Source organism: Lepidochelys olivacea (genome assembly GCF_965140295.1).
Source record: "Lepidochelys olivacea isolate rLepOli2 genome assembly, chromosome: 7".
Lineage (NCBI taxonomy): Eukaryota > Metazoa > Chordata > Testudines > Cheloniidae > Lepidochelys > Lepidochelys olivacea.
This window is the reverse complement of record NC_140417.1, coordinates 28871054-28886204: the sequence shown is the minus strand read 5'-3', so window position 1 is coordinate 28886204 and position 15151 is coordinate 28871054.

Sequence of the window (15151 nt, the reverse complement as noted above, 5' to 3'; positions counted from 1 at the left end):
AAATCTGTGTCTGTGTGAGCTGGTCATCTGTGACGTTTCCTTCTGGGTGTTGTCTTAATGCTGCCACATTTATTTTCAAAAAGTGTGTTTTCAAAAGAGGGCTCTCACTTCTAACTCCCAAGGCCATCAATATGTCTGATCTTCTTTAATGAGCCCACTTGACAAGTTTTATTGTTCGTGGGTCCAGCTTCCATCCCCTCTCCAACTGGAGGTGCTTGCCTTCCATGCCTTACTCATTCAACAGGGCAATTGATTAAAAGGGGGGAGATTTTGTTCTACTCCTAGCGAAAAGACATTTTTCTTCTACCTTAACTATCCTTAGGGGCTATAACATTATACCAAGGCTCAGTACAAAGTTTCTAGACAAGGATTTGATACAAAGTTCCTATATCAAAGGACTTGATATAAAGTTATATGAAAATAAAGGTTATATATGAAAAGACTTAATACAAGGTTATATGAAGAGGCATAATACAAAGTCATATGAAAATGGTACACAGTTATGCAAAGATGCTTAATGCAGAGATTTATCTACAGCACTACAGGAATGGGGGTGAGGGTGGGGGAGCTGTATAAGTATCTAAGGTAGATAGATTTTGCAACTGTCTTGGTTGGCTTGTGTAGCTCTCTACACAATAATACATGAGCATCCTCCAACCTATCTCCATCCCACTTGAAAAAGATGCAGCTCTTTTGATGGGGAAATGTAATCAGCTATTGTTGCCAGTTACCCTTTAATAAAAGAATGATGGTTAGCAAAGAAGAGTAAACAGGACACAGTGAATGATGTAATTACTTCTCCACCATGGATAGAATTAATTTATAAGCCATGACATAGGACTAAGTACCCTGGGTCAAATTCTGCTCTGAGGCCTGGTCTCGACCTAGAACTGAGGTCGAGCTAGCTACATTGCTCAGGCTGTGAAAAATTTCACACCCTGTGCAACCTAGATAGGCAACGTAACCCGCATTGTAGATGCCACTAGGTCAGCAGAAGAATTCTTCCATCGATCTATCTACCACCTCGCAAGGGGGTGGATTTACTACAGTGATGGAAAAACCCCTTCCGTCATGATAGTAGGTGTCTACAGTACGGGGCTACAGCAGCACAGCTGCAACGCTCATTGTAAATCCTGAGTAACTCCACTGAAGTCTGTGAATGTACTCCAGATTCACACCAGTGGAACTGAGAGCACTATTTGGCCCTCTACATGTCCAACTTGCCCAACTTGTTCAAAGCTTGTTTCTCTTTTATTGCAGCAGGCACAGCCCAGAATTTCACCTAATGTCAAAAATAATTGGTACTGAATTGGTGGGCAAGTGCCAAACACAATAAAAAACAATTACCTGTCCGAGCAGACATGAGGATTAGAACATAGTATATAACACGGGCTGTGTCTATAGCTCCAGGGCTTTTTCAGGCTGCTTTAATCTTCCACCTACCTATGTTCATCCAGATCCACCTTGGTACATATAAAAACATTCCCCTTTAATAAAGTGTTTTAATGTCTGAGTTTAACCTCATAGTCATGAAGCCACCCAGCTAATATTTTATTTTGAGGAACTTGTGCCAACTCAAACCTCCACATGGTTCATCTAGAGAGGCTGCATTTGACATGTGAATATTGAGGTAATGCCCTAATTCTCTTCCCTGTAACAAACTTGCCTTGAGCTGAAAAACAAAAGTTTGATGTAAACAGTCTGCTGCAGCTAACAAAAATTCCTTCTCTTTTCAGTTTCAAAATGCCTTGGAGTCCTGTGTTAATAGCAAACCTGTATGTATGGGGCCTGATTCCAAAAACCTCACACACCCCTGACAGCTAACACCCAGCTTTTATACACGCTCAATTATTTCTTCTCTAAATTCACATCCATTCCACATCCCCTACACTCATTTAAACCCCCAATGCACTATATGCAACCAAACTGGCTGGGCCTGCTTCTGATCTCACACCAGTGTTATAAGATGATGTAACTAACTCCTTTGACTTCAATAGATGCATTCCAGATTTACACCACAGTGAGATCAGAATTTGGCCCACTGAACATGAAAGTCCTGGAGTAGCCCTGCCACACTTGACTTGCAACTGTTTTCATATCCTGCTACCATTGTTGTTCTGCCAATTTCCATTCCCTCCCAAACTATACAAGCCGGCAAGGGCAGAAGCAGCCGCTCTTGTCTACAACTGGCAAGTAGCTCTGCTTCCCAGCTGCCCAACAGGGAGAATCAAGGAGGAAAATGGCCAGGGTGGTGAGACTGCACACAATGCACTCAGGAGCAATTTTCTTCCCTGTATTCAGGGACAAAGACAACTGGGGGCTTAACGGGAGCTTTATCCCCCTCTCCCCCCTCAAAAAAATTTAAGGATTGTATTAATAAATAAAGGAAATGCTGAGTTTGAAAGAGAAACTTGCTTATCTCATTTGATTAAAAGTAGACAAATTTAGTCATGGTACAAAACTATTCATTAAAACTATATTCAACAGCTATTATTCTATTATTTCTTTAACTGTAGTCCCCTCCTCCACCACCACTTCCCCATAAAGAAAGTTGTCTGTGCCCCTGGTACTTTCCAACTTTCATGGGAGATCTGGGATCTGGACTGGACCTTAAGGAAATGAACCATATTGGTGGCCCTAGTCCAGGGTTCCTCAAACTTCATTGCACCATGACCCCCTTCTGACAACAAAAATTACTACATGACCCTGGGAAGGGGGATGGAAGCCCAAACCCCACCACCCCAGGCTGGGGAGCCAAAGCCCAAGCCCTGCCAGCCTGGGGGGCCCCGAAGCTTGAGGGCTTCAGCCCTGGGTAGTGGGGCTCAGATTTTGGATTCAGCCCCGAGCCTCAGCAAGTCTAATGCCAGCTGTGGTGATCCCATTAAAACGGGGTTGCAACCCACTCTGGGGTCCCAACCCACAGTTTGAGAACTGCTGCCCTAGTCTTACACTTCAAAGGGAGTTCATTAAAATTGGGAACATCATTTTGTTGAGAAAGGGAGACACAGGGCCTGGTTCTCCACTCTGTTTTTTGTACTATCAGTGAAGTCAGTGGAGTAAACTGGTCAAAACTTTATGAATTTTGAAATCTTGAAAGCCAAAATTATATGGGGAATTTTTTGAAATATTTTGTTGACCCCTCCGCCCCCTTTTTCTTGACCAGTTATATTGCCAACCCTAAGCATTCAAAAACCATGAGTCAGATGCAAAACAAAATCAGGAGGCTGACTTTAAAACCATGAGATTTTGGAGAAATAATAAATTTGGGATGCTTTGTCATTTGTCTTGGTTTCTGAGCTTTTAGGGTGTACTCGGATCATCTTTTCAGGTTTTCTTTTCAACCACAAGGACTAGGGACTTAGTTTCTCTTTTTAAATGGAAGCTGAGATTTTTACATAAATCACTTGCCTATCTGAGCTGGGGTTTTAAGAAAACACTGAATATTGCAAGAGGTATGGTAAAATCATGAGCGACGGCAACACAGCTTAACAAAGTGGGCTAATTGTTCTGTCATAGACCAGATTTGAGTAATTAACCATTTGTGTTCTGGATGGCTCATAAAACTACTGGAGTCTCATTACCAGATCCCATTCTGCAATGTTTTGCGAAATAGTCTTGTTGAAAATGTGAAGGAAAATGTTCAGCAGCAATTGTTAACATGGGAACCGCTATTTCAGAGGCATCTGTGGGCATTTTTGGAAAAGAGCAGATTGCCAAAGATAGAGCTTGCCTGATGCTTTGAGATGATGGAGTTAGCATAATAAAAGCTTGTGATGGCTTCAATGTGTATGTGCTGGCATGTGTCCACAACCTGCACATCTGCTTCAAGAAGTTTCTGTGGGGAACTTGATCATAGTTAGCCAGAAGGTGACGGTCATTTCAATCACCTCGCTTCTGCTGTCTCCAACCATACAAACCCCCGACTGATACCAGCTGATTCAAGGTTCATGGCCAAGTGTAACTCCATTTATAGTACAACATGCTTAAGCTTGAAAAACAAGACATTGTCACTCCCTATTGTTCAGAAGATTTCAATTTTAACCCACTTGCTATATCCCAGTGGAATCTCCCAGACACTGTAATGTGAGGCCTCAAACCATTCAAGGAGCTAACAACAAAAGTCAACTCCAACCAAGCCTGAATTACCACGGTGTTTCCTGCTGTGTGAACATGGACAGCCCAAAAAGTGAAGTATCAGATGAAGACATCAGAGCCATAAATGCTAAGAATTTCATACCTCATTTCAGACCAGTTCAACTGCATCAAAATAGGGCAAGGATATACAGTTGCCTGTTTAAGATGTATCTGTATAGAGTTCAGATATTATAAATGATGACACAGAAAACATCCATCTTGAAACTGGGTCCCCAAAACAGGCATCTATATATATATACAGATTTACAGGAGTTTTACTTCTTGCAGTGTGTGTTGTGTGTGTGTATCTATCTATATCTATACACACACTGCAAGAAGTAAAACTCCTGTAAATCTGTATTCTGGCAGACAGCCAGACCTCCACTCACAGACCCTTTGGGCAAATTATTCCTGGAAGGGAATTAATGATCTGTGAACAGGTGGGTGCAAGATCATTGCAAGATCAGGGCTATGGCTACAGCTATAAAAAAGCAGCTCATACTACCTGACCCTCCAAATGCCCTCTGCATCACTGTCATCTGTCATGGTGGGCCCGGGGAATGGGCTCATTATGAAGATTTAAAGGAAGGACTATAGGTGAGGCCAACTTCCAACACCAGGTTCCTGCTGCTAGCAGAGATTTTTTCTAGTAGATGTCTGTGTGCACGGCCTGTCAGAATTTGGCCCACTGTATTTGGGTTTGTAAGTGTCATGCATGTCTATGTTACATTTCCCTGATCCTAGCTTTCTACTTTACTGTTTTTTAATAGAAAAATAAAACGGAAGGGCTGAAAATACATTCCAAACATTTTGCTACAGATTCACAGATCAAGCTGGACACTACATGCATGACCGATCTGTGTTGATGACTGGTCCTTAAACAAAAAAACAGGAAAGTAATAGGTGCTTTGAAGTGCAGTGACAGAGTACTCTGTATATGCATCATTTACTACTATACATAGGAAAGTTTGGTGAGTTTACGTCTTTACTGGCTGAAATCTGCCCGTAGCAGAGTTTGCATCCTATTCATTTATGTAGGAAAAATAGCTTTTTGTCAAAAAATTAAATTCTTAAAGTGTCCATGAGCAGGAGAAGAATGTGATTTAACTCCTAAGACTAGTGAGGAAGTTTTGGCTGATCTTTGGGAGCATATATGGAAGAGGGGGTTACCCATTGAGTGGATATCCAGCCTAATAATTGCTTGGCTTATCGCCAGAGGTAGAGAAGTAGGAATGAATGAAGGGCCCAATAACAGTATGTCTGACACGCCATCTGCCAGGCATATCAGGCAGCAGATGCTTGGCATGGTTACTCAGTAAAAAACACACTCCCTGTTCTGCCAGCATGGAATGAGTGTGGAGGGCAATGTTCCCTCTCATTTTTGACAGGCCGTGTGCTCAAAAAATTTCTTCTGTGCAAATTTTTGTGCTTCTGTGCAAATTTTTGTGTGTGCGGTGTTTCACCATGTGCGCGGGGTTTAGGATCTGTGTGCGTGTGCACACGTGCACAGATTAGAGGGAACAGTGGTGGAGGGAGTAGGCATTTTTATTAAATATTTCCTCATTTTAATTTGTTGTCTTTGTATTAAAAACAGCCTCTCACATAAAGCCAGCTAATGCTGCTAATGACTACTTTTAGTCATTTATTCTTCCTCGGCCTTGACTATATGAGAGAGTTGCACTGGGTTTAACTAAAGTTGTGTCTTTGAAACTGATTTAGCTAAATTAGTCCCACACTGTGTGGACACTCTTAGTTTGGTTTAAATCAGGCTTATTTCAGTTTAGCTTTAGTCAATTAGCTAAACCAAAGTAAGTGTCTCTTAAAGTGAAATATTTCAGAGTAGCAGACGTGTTAGTCTGTATCTGCAAAAAGAACAGGAGTACTTGTGGCGCATATGCATATATGTTCCATTCTATGCATCCGATGAAGTGGGTTTTAGCCCACAAAAGCTTATGCGCTAATAAATTTGTTAGTCTCAAAGGTGCACAAGTACTCCTGTTCTTTTTTAAAGTGAAATGAGCGTCCACACAAAAGTTTGCACTACTTTAACAAAATGGGTTTAAAAAACAATTTAAGGCAAACTGGCGCAACGTTTAAATGCAGTGCTCTCCCACATGCTGTACCTGAGCTCGCCAGTATCCTTGCCAGGTTGTGAGCAGAGATCCTGGTGCAGTTTCTTCAATTCTACTGCTGTAGTGAGTCTAAGGCTTTGTCTACACTTCCAATTGAATGAAAAAACTTTTGTCATTCACAGGTGCTTAAAAAAGCTCCTCCTCCCCCCAAAGACAAAAGTTTTGTGGGGCAAGTGGCAGTATAAACGGCTCCTTGTCGGCAGGAGCGCTCTCCTGTTGACAATGCGAACCTTGTTCATAGGAGATAGAAGTATTCTGTCGACAAAAGTGCTGACAAACAGCGTTTACACTGCCCGAACGTCGCTAAAAGCTGTATAGTGTACACAAAGCCTAAATGTAACCTTACTGAACCCACTAGCCAGTTAAAAGTCATACAGTGGGTAGGGCCATGAATTTAGAATTTATGGGATTCCTTTTCCTTTCCATACCCCTCACACACACCCATCTTTTTAGGTGGGGCAGAGCAGTTCCTCTTCCCCATTGTTTTAACTATTGTGAAGTAACCAATATCTGGTGTTAGGTGCTATAAAAACTGGTACATAAAAAGATTTCAGGTTGCGAGGTATGGCTTTGTTTTCTATATTTATCTATGGCTAATCAAGAGTTTGTAAGTAAATACACACACAAACACATCTCAAATTTGCATAATTATTTAAGCTAATATAAATATCGTCAACCTATGTATCTTCCCTCCTCCAGTCCAACTTTTTCACAGGAATTTAGCCTTTAGGACACAATGACTATTGCAAGTTTTTGCCTTGCCTTTTCCCCCCACTTGGTAAAAAGTGTCTCATCTGCAAAACATCATTTTTATGGGAGCAGGTAGCAAACTATACAGAACTACATGGAATGTAGCATATACATAGATAGGGCTTGATTTTTCTCTTACAGTGGTGTAAATAAGATCAAAGATTTCTGGCCCTATTAAAGATACTTTGCACCACGTCCGCAGTGCAAAGCAGCTTTAACTCAGTTAAAGGGACACTGGAGGATTACCTCCTACATTATCTTCCTTCCAGCAATTGCTATGGGGCAAGGCTGGGGGCTGTTTCTACACCCTGGTGGTCCCTGCCTGCCAGAACAGCCCTTTGGGACTGCAGGTAACTGTAAAGTAAAATAGGCCTAAAGTTTTAGGCACTTTGCACTGGGGACTGGATCTGTCCCAGCTAGACACAGGATTACGATGGCATAAAAGGTAGCTTTAAGCCACCTTTGTCACACCCCTCCAACTTGACTGAATGTAGCTGGGACACAGCCCAGAATCTGGCCCATTCCAAGTGAATTAATGTCACTCAGTGGATGAGAACACAGCCTTCAGCCAGGTAGGCACTAAAAAGTGATATCAGCATTGCTATGTGTGTCAGGGGTCTGAAAACACCACACCCCTGACCGATGTGGCTATTCTGACATAACCCCCAGTGTAGACACAGTTAGGTTGACAGAAGAAAGCTCTCCTGACACAGCTAACTTTGTCTGTGGACGTGGAGTTCCTACATACCAACAAAAAGTTGGGTCAGGCGGCATTTATGCTACAGGGCTCTGCTGGCAGCCTGGCATAATTATACCAGCATAGCTAGTATGTCTCTGGCTCATGAACTCCGAAGTCCAATACGTTGTTAGGCAGTTTGATGAGGTGTGAAATGGCTGCTCTCCCTTCTCTATGGTTTTTGTTGCACCCTAACAATGTTTCCCATTGCCAGCTTTCTTGATCAGATTAAGGAAGAATTAGTGGAATTAATTAAAAGGCTATTCCACTAACCACCACACAGCAGGTCTGATTTCATTTTTATTCCCCACAAACTATGTCAAAGAAAAATATAAGGAACCTTAGTTACAACAGCCTCAGGTTTATGAAAAGGAAAATGGAAAGGATAGTGCAGCAGCATGGGCTGCAAATGAAGCAACCTGATTATTTCAGATCATTATGGGAAGAGAAAAGGAAGTGAACAATGGTGTTTTAAACCTCAAGTCCTTCTTCTGGAGTGATCTGTAATAAAGAAAGATACAAGTTTTTTCTTCTATATGTTATTCTTCAGTAAAGATGTACTGGGTTGGCTGGAATTGAAATGCACATGGACAAAGGTACCTATATTTGAACCGCTTAAATATCAAACTCACTGCTAGCAGAAATATAAAAGCAAATAGAGCCCATTAAAGTTGATGAGAGTCTTTCCATTTACCTTAGTGGGCTTTGGACCAGGCTCATAGTCTTTTATGGCACACATTACATCCAACCACATATTTCGGGAATGTATGGATTTTTATGTCATATACCATGTAATAAATGTAATAATTTGCGCTTGTACAGCACCTTTGATCATAGGATTTCAAAGTGCCTTACTGAAGTAGGGATTTATCAACTCAGTTTTTATAGGTGAGGAAACTGAGGCACAGAAATAACCTCTCAACTATCGTGTCTGTAAATCAGTGTCATAATCTGCAGTAGAATGCATAACCAAGATTTTCAAATATGGTTGCCTAAAGTTAGGCTTCTGAATCCATGTCTAGGCTCCTAAATAAGTGACCAGGTTTTTAAAATTGTATGAATCCAAAGTCAGTGGGAGCTGCTGGGTGCTTAGTACTTATGAAAATCTGGCCACTTATGGAGGAGCCCAAACATCAATCTAGGATCCTAACTTCAGGCTCCCTTGTTAAAAAAGAAATCTGGGCCCATGTTTTATGAAGTCTGTTTCTCTGCTCCAGTTCCCAGGTAGAGCTGCCTCCATATATCTGATTAAAAACATCTGACATGCAAAAAATCCAAAGCTGTGTAAGTAAAAAAGGACAGGGGTAGTGGGGAGAGAAATCAGGTATATAAAAAGAGCTATATTAGAAAAGGATTCACCATTTAAATGCTTGTGTTGCAAAGGTCACAATTAGGGGTAATTGGATCCCCGATGGCTGCATTTAGAAAGCCTAGGAAGTGGGGCAACAAGTTAATTGTATCTGGTTAAACCTGGCCATTTAAACAGCTAACATTTGTCTAATGGGGCATTTGAGCAGCTATCACAGTTTTATGTGTCTGAATTATTATCCAACCTGGCTTCTATATATTTGGCTCAGATTATACCATGGGACCAATTCTGATCTCACTTAGGGTATGCCTTCAATGCAACAGCAAAGTGTGTTTTTTGGATTAGCTAATTTGGGTTAAAATAGCAGTAAAGACATTGGCAACTAGGATTTTAGCTCAGGTTAGTAGCTTGAGTTAATGTCTATGGGGGGACCCTGGGATTGAACTCAAGCTACTAACCAGAGTTAAAAGTCAAGTTGCTATGTGACCACTGCAGTTTCAAGCTGAGTTAGCTACCCCACTTTAAGAACATACTTTGTTTTTACAGTGAAAACACACACTTACACTGGTTGTTTGCTAGTTTAACACTATTGTCTTCACTTGTGTAAATCAGGAGTAACTCCAGTGTACATGCAATGAGAACCAGGCCCAATGTTTCTGCATTTGTTCCCTTTAAATAAGTAGTGAGAATTAATCTATATTCATAATGATGAAAAAAATAAAGAGAAACCGTATTAAAACCATAACCTTAAAAAGACAAACATACAGAATGAAATCCTGGTCCCAGCAAAGTCAATGGGAGTTTTACCATTGACATCAATGGGGCCAGGATGTCACTCCCCAGACTTTGAAATCTGACATGTGTACACTTTTGAAGTCAATGAAAAGACTCCTACAGACATCAGTGGGCTTTGGACGAAGCCCATAATGTACTGCACCTCAAAGTCATTGGTGGAAACACAGTTTAAAAGCTTCAAATTTCAAAACAAAAACTATTTACCAGAGGGCTCCTGTTTTATCTCCTAAAATGCAACAGACTTACAAGTCAAAATTTAATTAAAAATGACATGAGGGTCTACAGATTTCATACAGTGTATTCCTTACCTCAAATCTTAAATTTATGTACATGCAAACTTTAGTTTAAATCAGATTTATTCTACTGTGTTTTGCTACTTCATTCAAAAGAGTTTAAATGCAAAATATTTGGGAGATGATAAAGATAATTATACAGGGATTCATCTGACACTGAGAAAATAAAAGATGAATAAATTCTAAGACAATGAAATCCTACCGCTTAGGGTTTATCCAATGGGCATACTAGACCAAAATCCTCCCTGGGGTAATTGCAGTGACTTCAATGGAGTTGCATCAGAGAGGAATTTGGTTAGAAGTCACGGGGGTTTCATTTAACAGTCTATGTGGTGTAAGAAATCTACAGCTAAAGGTCACAGCCTCTCAGACTGATCACTGAAATATTTCAAGAGAGGAGGTGCCCATTTTTAGTTGCAAGTTGCACATTCCTCCTGGCAGCTGATTTAGGCTCTTCATATGCTGCCTGGCTGTCAATGGGACATAAAAGATGCACCTGTCGACAGTCCATCTGTTATATTTGGAGGGTTTCATTTCTAGTGAAAGGTGTATTTCTAGGACTGCTGTCTTGGAAAAGAATGGGAAAGTGGGAGAAGGGAAGAAGGAAGGACTGGGAAGAAAAAAGGGAAGCAGAGGAAAGGAAAAGTAAGAGCAGAAGAGTCTAGTCCAGGCTTTCTCAGCCCATGGCTTGCCAGAATGCTTCAAAGGGTCACGTGGCAGCTCCTGCGGCTCATGTCCACAGGGCTGGGTGGGCTCTCCCTGCTCTAGGCATTATGACCTCTGGGGTCACAGTGCTGCTCAGGTTTGGCTCAGCTGTCCCTTCACCCCTCAGTCATGATGATGACCCATGTGCTGGTCACAGTGCCACTCACACAAATTTGACCCGGCCATGAGTGACAATGAAACTTTGGAGGTCGCAGCACCTGGAGTGGGGAGGCAACCCAGCCAGACTCACAGGATCAGAGCTACAGGAGTTGCTCCTGTGGGGTGAGTGCAGGACAGTCTCTGCTACCCCTGGCCCGGGCCTCCCACCCCTTCCGGGGGCAGGACCTAATATCCCCCTAGTCTATTTACCATGTCGGGACAGACCATCAACATTTACAAATGGGTCCTGAGCCCAGAAAGGTTGAGAAACACTGGTCGAGTCCTTCATTTATATCCAAATCTGTTGTCTTCTTTTTCCTTTACTCCCATCTTTTAAATCTTATTCTCTTCCAATTCTCCCTTCCCATTCCTTTCTTTTCTGTCCTCATCTTCCCTCTTCTCCTTTTCCTGTGACTCCCATCGCTTTATAATTTCAGAATTAATGACGTCCATTGACTTCACTGGCAGCAGGATCAAGTCCCTGCAGTGCAAATGGCTCTGTCCGTAGCTGAAGGCATGTCTACCCTGCATCTGGGAGTGCGCCACCCAAATTGGGTCCACAGACTCATACTCGTGCTCTAAAAATAGCTGTGTAGATGGTGCTTTGTTATTGTGGCTTTGGTTGGAGCTTGTTGTCTCAAGTCCACCACCCTGCCCCTTTCCAGGCACCTGAGCCACAATGTCTACACAATTCTGGACCCAGGCTGCAAGGTGTGGTCCCAGATGCAGGTTAGACATGCTCTAATAGGCTAATCTCCCTGGCACATGATCACTGAGGTGTTTTTTTGTCTTTGTCCTTGTTAATGTTGGGTTTCTCCTTCCCATCTTAAATAAACTTAAATATTTACTTTAATTATAGTTCAAGTTAGGATGCAGTTTATCCTGTACAGTAGAACCTCAGAGTTTCGAACACCACCGTTATGACTGACTGGTCAACCACGCATCTCATTTGGAACTGGAAGTACGCAATCAGTCAGCAGCAGAGACACACACACACAAAAAGCAAATACAGTACAATACTGTGCTAAACTACTAAAAATATAAAGGAAAAACAGAATTTTTCTTGTGCATAGTAAAGTTTCAAAGCTCTGTTAAGTCAGTGTTCAGTTGTAAACTTTTGAAAGAACAACCATAATGTTTTGTTCAGGGTTGAGAGCATTTCAGAGTTACAAGCAACCTCCATTCCTGAGGCGTTCGTATCGCTGAGGTTCTGCTGTAGTTTATCCAGAAATTAGTTGTCAGGTACAAAAAGGCAGTAGAGCTATTACTTGAGGCAAACAATACAAAAGATTATTGTGGTCAGTCTCACGATAGCTGTGTTTTTTCTTACTCTGTCCTGAAACCATGTCAGTTAGTGAGCCTTAATAAAAGTTCCCAGCCAAATGCAGACCTTTTTTCCCCGTCATCCTGGCTCTGTCACTGACTTTGGCAAGTCCCTTAACTTATGCAGGCCTCAGCCTCCCCAGCTGCATGGTGAGGGATAATAAGCTCACCCATCATTGTAGATGAAAAATGCTAATCGTTTTTAACTGTATCATAGGAAGTGAAGATGACTCAGATGTCACAAGGGATGACTTGTGCACAAATGACTGTGCTGCATCAGGTGTTTTGCAGTGTACGCTATCATTTGGTTTGCCCAGGATTGCTGGTCACAGCTTGGGGGGGTGGGTGTTTTAGTATCTGTGTCACTTCCTGTTGGGGAGAGCACATGTAGACCATATCTGTGTTCTTTGTAAGTGAAGATCCTCATTGTGGTGCTGACAAGTGCTATAAAAAAATAAAAAAGTAAATTAACAAAAAGGGAATTAAAAAAGTTACATGGCAGGAGAGTTCAGCTTCATTTGGAACATTAGATGCAGGTCACTGCTGGAGGTGGGATCCTGTTCTTCATGTTGGCCTGTTCTGCTATGAAAAGTCATATGTATGTGCTCAGAAGGATACAACCAGTGAGAGGACACTGGACACAGCTTCTCAGTTCAGTACAGCAATCTTTAATACCTTGAGGCACTCTAACTTTACTGGATAAACTCTTAGACAGTCAGAGGAGCCCCTCCAAAGGGATTCAGGACAAATCAATGTTCAGAAGGGCTTTGCACATCCCAGGAAGATTGAGGGGCAACAGGAGAGGTCACTGTAGGCTCATCTACATGAGAAAATGCATCAGTATAATTTATGGTGTGAATTTAATGATCTCGTTAAACTGGTGCAAAAGGCTGGTGGACATTGGTATATCTGAATTTATTCTGTGGTTTTTTGCCAGCATAGCTATGCCATTTTGGGATGTGGTTGTTTTCATACTCCTAACCAATATAGCTATGCAGGCAAAAAATTTAAGTTTAGGCCAGACCTTATTACAAAATCAGAATATCCTCACACCCTTTTGCACTGGTTTAACGATGTCAATCAAGAAGCTGATTTAAGTTTTATATCCATGCAACTTTCTCACGTAGACAATCCTTGTGAGTGACTGTTTCAGTATTATTGTAATCAGCTTCAGTTCAGCTTCTCAGTGAGTCTTCCTGCATATACCTCTCAAGCCTCCCTTCTGTTCATGGTGCAACACTGGCAAGTCATAATCTGGGCCTGGAAACAGCATAAAAGCAGCAGTGCATCTCCACTAGATCGTCACTGAGCCAAGTCATGGACCTTTTTTCCTCCACTGCAGAGGATAGGGGGTGCTTAGTTGGCCTACAATTGCTTGTTGCATTATCTGCAGTATAATAAAAGCTTGTCTAGCCAATTAGTCAACTTTGGCCTTAAAAAAAGGAATAGAATGTTTTAAAATCTTATTTAATAGCCATATAAAATGATAGGGTCTTGGAAATATATTCAGTGTCAACTGAAAAGAGAATGGAACACCATTAGAGCTGTATTCCCAGCACTGTGTGGAAAAATGTTTTCAATACAAGCAGCACTGCTTAGGCGTGCAATTTACCAAGCAATTAGACTAAAATGTGAATGTCTTATAAGAGAAAATTGCCAATCTATGCAAAGAAAGGATGCAGTAGTTAAAGCTTCAGTAGAGTGGAAGGTATAGAAATATTACAAGTGTACTCATTGTTCAACCTGAGCACAATGTATATCGTTAGTGGTGTTCAAATAGAATAGCCACAGGGTAAGAGGCATATGAAAGTGGAATGAGACTTTTCCCGTCTTTCAGTGGCAGGACATATAATGGGCTGTCAAAACGATAGGCGACATCTAGCATTTTATCTGAAGAGGCGTGTTTTTGTTTTTGCAGGGCATGGGCTGGAAGGCAGCAACTGGCAGTCATGTTATTGCCATCATCTTCTATAGCTATCATGGATTCCTTCACCCCCATAAGTCCAACACACCACATCACCCTGCCCAGCTGTCATGAGCCAAACACGCATTATTATATGGCTACTGTCATTCCATATATGACACATGCAAAAAGAAATGTTAAAAGGTTCTTATCCTGGAATGTCTAATGTACTTACAGCAGCTAATGATTGCACATTACATGGAAATTATAGCCCATTACTACAATAAAGGCACACAGACAAAAAGCAATACCATAAGCGACAGCCTGCAAGTCACGTGTGACGCCAAGAATATAATCATCAGCATACTCCCTAATTATTTCCAAATGCACCTATGATCCAAATATTCTATACATGCCCCAGCTCAGCCAGATAATTACATTTGACAAAGGCACACGGAGTGCATGTTAGTTTATTGCATCTAATTTTGTTGTTGTCTTTCCTCAAAGCCGTTCTGAGTGTTAATTTTTAGAGCAAAGTATTTAGCATTTATTAATGCTTCACTAAAAGCCATGTGCTTTGCTGTTCCACTTTAATTTCTTCCCGTCTCCATAAGATCTTTTCCATACTGTGTCTTCTCTTGCGGCATGCTAGAATTCCGCAATAAACACAACAAATCGGTGCTACTGCTGTCACACTGTAAATTCCTTGGGGGTCTTTTTGTTCTGTGTTTGTACAGCGTCTAGCACACTGGGGTTCTGGTGCATGACTGGAGCTCCTAGGTACAACAGTAATACAAACCATAAATAATAACAATGGCTCAAGCGTGCCATTGAGGAGCAAGATGAGTGCAGCTTCTATCACTATTCCATAAAGACACTCAAAAAACAAAAATAAAATTAGGCCACAGGGAA